Consider the following 5,003-nt stretch of genomic DNA (forward strand, 5'->3'; position numbering starts at 1 on the left):
ATAGACCAGATTATAGCATATTCTATAGTCCAGACTATAGTCTATTCTATAGTCCAGACTATAGTCTATTCTATAGTCCAGACTATAGTCTATTCTATAGTCCAGAATATAGTATATTCTATAGTCCAGACTATAGTCTATTCTATAGTCCAGACTATAGTCTATTCTATAGTCTGGACTATAGTCTGGACTATAGAATAGACTATAGTCTGGACTATAGAATAGACTATAGTCTGGACTATAGAATAGACTATAGTCTGGACTATAGAATAGACTATAGTCTATATAGTCTGGTCTATAGAATGGGCTATAGTCCGGTCTATAGAATAGACTATAATCTGTAATATAGAAAATACTATAGTCTAGGCTATAGTCTGGACTATAGAGTAGATTATAGAATAGACTATAGAGTAGATTATATACTAGACTATAGTCTGGACTTTAAAATAGACTACATTCTGGATTATAGAATATACTATAGCCTGGACTAGTCTAGTCTTAAGTCTCGACTTTAGTCTAGTCTATAGTCCAGATTATAGTCTAATTTATAATCCAGACTATAGCCTAGGTCATAGTCCAGACTATAGTCTATTATATAGTTCAAATTATAGTCTAATCTATAGTCCAGACTATAGTCTAGTCTATCGTCCAGCCTAGTCTATATTGCAGACTATAATCTATTCTGTATAAAATGTCTCATACAAACGAAGGGCAGGTTTTCTAAACATCCGCTACAGAAATTGTCGTAAGTATATGAGAGTGTATGAGTTTGGCTTGTGTTTTTTTTTTTTTTTTTGCTTAATGAATTAAACGAATGTCCAGCAAATTTCCTGGGAATGTGACATCTGTCAATGTAGTGGTAGTTTTAATACTGACACACATCTACTCTCACGTAAATGAAAGGAAAGGAATAGTTTGGAAAAAAAGGTTTTGTTAACAACGAATTGAAAGTATAGTACTAATAGATTAATAACGTAATTGTATTAATTTTGTAATGAGAACTTATTGAGGCATTTATTGCATAGTAAGACCTGTGGCAAAGGAGTACTTATAATGTAGGATTTGTGAGAAATATGAATTTTATATTGGAACACATGAAATTTGGCACTTGGTACAGTATTAACAATTCGTTGCTTAGTTCTCTCTTCCACATAATTTTTTTTGTTTTGTAAAAACTTCATTCTTTTTGCGCATTTCTATTCAATTAAAGAAAAATAAAATAAAACGAAATATTCCGCCAATTTCATGTGTAAGTTTGCATTTGTGTGAATTTCTAGGTAATAAATGAATTTTGATTCGTTTTGCTTTTTTTTTAATTTTTATAATTTCCAATTCAGTTTTTTCTGCTGACAGGGACACTTTACTGTGTGCAATTTGTTGTTGCTGCTGTTTTTATTACAACTTTTTTTATATTTTTTTGTGGCAAAAAAAAAATGCTGCATGTAGAAAACGCAGCACACGATAAAAAATAGCAACAATATTTTTTGAAATGTACAAGTACCGACGATGGTACACAAGACATGGGTGAGGTCAATAAACGTAATATACAACAACAACAGAAGCGATAAAAACAACAAAAGCAATAAGTAAACAAAATAGAAAATAAGGCAAGTGTTAATAATTATTCGAATATTTCGTGGGTGTTTTGTAGGGGAAATAAAGGAACTAGAGTGTAAAATAGTGATTGAGTGGGAGGTTTTCCTTTTTATAAACCACTATCAGAAATAGGGGGTTAATTTAATTTCGTCATATAGTAAGTGACATGGATAAATATTGCGAAAATTCTGTTCAAAAGTACTGTTAATCGAAAATTTTCTATTAAAGGACGAATTAGTACTCATAAGTACTATTTATCGAAAATTTTCTATTAAGGACGAATTAGTACTAATAAGTACTATTTATCGAATATTTTCTTTTAAAGGACGAATTATTATCTAAAGCTAATAGTCTGGGCTATAGTCTCGACTGTACTATAATCTGGACTATAATCTGGACGATAGCCTGAACTATAATCTGGACTAAAGCTTGGTCTATAGTCTGGACTATAGTCTAGTCTATAGTCTGTACTATAAATCCGGTCTATAGTCTAGACAGTAGTCTGGTCTATAGTCTGGATTATAGTCTAGTCTATAGTGTGGACTATAGTCTGTTCTATAGTATAGTCTATAGTCGGGACTATAGTTTAGACTTAAACCTAGATGTCGTTTTAAATCTAGACTATACTATGGTCTATAGTTTGGACAAAACTTAAGTCTAAAGTTTGGACTATACTCTAGTCTATAGTCCGCACAATACTCTAGTCTAGTCTATACTGAAATCTAGAGTCTGGACTGTGGGTCTAAAGCCTAATCTATGTTTCAGTCAATAGTCTAGTCTGTAGTCTGGACTATATTCTAGTCTATGGTTGAAACCATTTCTCATTTATAGTATGCACTATAGTCTGAACTAAAGTCTGGACTAAAGCCTAGTCTTAAGTCTGGTCTATGTTCTAGTCTATAGCCACGTCTAATAGTCTATAGTCTGGAATATAGTCCGATCTATGTCTAATCTTGTCTGTAGTTTAAACTAGACAAAAGTACAGATTATGTATAATAAATAGACTATAATCTGGATTATATTTTGAACTACAGTCTATAGTTTGAACTATAAATTGGTCTATAGTCTGGACTATACTCTAGTCAATAGTCTGGACTATACTCTAATCTATAGTGTAGAATATACTCTAGAATATAGTCTGGACTATGATCTGGTATTTAGTCTGAACTATGGTATGGAGTTTACTCCGGTCTATGTTTAACGCAGTCTATAGTATGGACAATACTCCAGTCCTAAGCACAGATAATATCAAAACTGTAGACTATAATCTGAACTACAGGCTGGACCATAGTCTTAACTGTAGTCTACTCTATAATCTGGTCTATAATCTACTCTATAGTCTGGACTATAGTATAGTCTATAGTCTGGACTATAGTATAGTCTATAGTCTAGACTATAGTATAGTCTATAGTCTGGACTGTAGTATAGTCTATAGTCTGGACTATAGTATAGTCTATAGTGTGGACTATATTATAGTCTATAGTCTGGACTATATTATAGTCTATAGTCTGGACTACAGTATAGTCTATAGTCTAGACTATAGTATAGTCTATAGTCTAGACTATAGTATGGTCTATAGTCTGGACTATAGTATAGTCCATAGTCTGGACTATAGTATAGTCCATAGTCTGGACTATAGTATAGTCTATATTCTGGACTATAGTATAGTCCATCATCTGAACTATAGTATAGTCTATAGTCTGAACTATAGTATAGTCTATAGTCTGGACTATAGTACAGTCTATAGTCTGGAATATAGTATAGTCTATAGACTGTAATCTAGACTATACTATAGTGTGGACTATATTCTCTAATATAGTCGAGTCTATACTCTGCACTATAGTCCAGTCTATAATCGTGACTATTGTCTAGTCTACAGTGTGGACTACAGTCTCGTCTACATTCTCGCCTATAGTCTAGTCTTAAGCTTAGACTATCTACAGTATTCTAGGCTAGCCTATATTCTGAACAATAGTTGAGTGTGTAGCCCTTAGTCTATAGCCTGAACAGATTGTATGCTGAGCTATAGTATTTTTACAGAAAATTTTTGTTAAATATTATTTTCAAAAAAAAATGTCTTAAAGTACCTTTTCTATAAGACTTTTCATTTCAGTATCCCTTTAATAGTAACAACTCCTTTATTTATTGTCCATTTTATATGTTTGCTTTGGTCATAAAAATACAAATTTCTTAGAAAAATCGAACAATTTAATGAACCTGCATAGAATAGTATAATTTTCTAATAAACAGCACAGCAAACACGCCCCTTTTTATTTTGTTCTATAATTAAACTTAGACAAAAAGTACTTAAATATCTAGATATAAGACAGCAAGACTTCTTGACACTTCTGTTTATTTTTCTTGCTAAGGTTTTTTTTTGTAGTTGTTGTAATTATTATATAATTAAAGTTTATTATACATTCCTAACTTAAATACAAATGAAATTGAAAACTAACAAAAAAAAAAAAATAAATAAAAATATTGACAATTGACACGCAAAAACTCTAATGAAATTTTAACTAAAATAAAGAAGTGAATTGAACTAAAACAATAACTATATGTTGTTGTTTTTTTTGTTTTTGTATTTTTGGCAATGAAGACCAGTAGAGCACTTCCATTTTGGAGGCAACAACCAATATTTTCATCATACTTAAAGAAAATTGTTGTTGTTGAACTGGTAAATGCAACAAGCCAAAACGGAAAATATATTTATTTATTTATTTCATTTAGATTATTTCTTTGGTTGGTTAGTTGTTTGTTTGCTTAATCGTACAATAAATTACGCACATTTCCCCTTACCACCACCAACACCACAACAACAACAGCAACATAATAATAGGTAACCGCTATAGATAAAATTAAAGCCAAAAATATATGTATAAACAGCAACAAATGCTTATAAATTTCCTTATACGTAGTTAATAATAGTCGAAATATTATGACCACATTAGTGAACTAAATGGCTAAAAGACAATTTGGCTTTTAGTTTGACAAATGTGTGTTGCACACATTTGAAAAAAGGAAAACTTTTACTTTAACAAAAAGCACAATTTGATTGATGTTGCCTCAAATGTATTCAAATATAAGTGAATGGTTTTCGTTTTAATAATTATAATTAAAAATTCCAAAGACCACAGATATCACACATTGGAAGCACATACACAATGTACATTACAGCTATCGATGACATTTAATCGATTACTTAATTGATTGAATAAGCGACGAAATCGATAATTATCTTTCTATAAATAGAGAATTATTCTTTAAATAGAAAAATAATCTAAACTGACAATAATCTTGAATATAGACTAGACTTTAGACTAGACTTTAGACTAGACTATAGACTAGACTATAGACTAGACTATAGACTAGACTATAGACTAGACTATAGACTAGACTATAGACTA

General features: G+C 30.8%; 1 long non-coding RNA gene across 1 annotated transcript in view; it reads right to left on the bottom strand.

Moving 5' to 3' along the window:
- Window positions 1-5,003, bottom strand: part of LOC124420788 — a 68,839-nt gene that overhangs the window by 62,851 nt on the left and 985 nt on the right. The gene's annotated exons all lie outside the window — the stretch shown is intronic.

This window comes from Lucilia cuprina, chromosome 6 (genome assembly GCF_022045245.1).
Source record: "Lucilia cuprina isolate Lc7/37 chromosome 6, ASM2204524v1, whole genome shotgun sequence".
In the NCBI taxonomy this organism is placed as follows: Eukaryota; Metazoa; Arthropoda; class Insecta; order Diptera; family Calliphoridae; genus Lucilia; species Lucilia cuprina.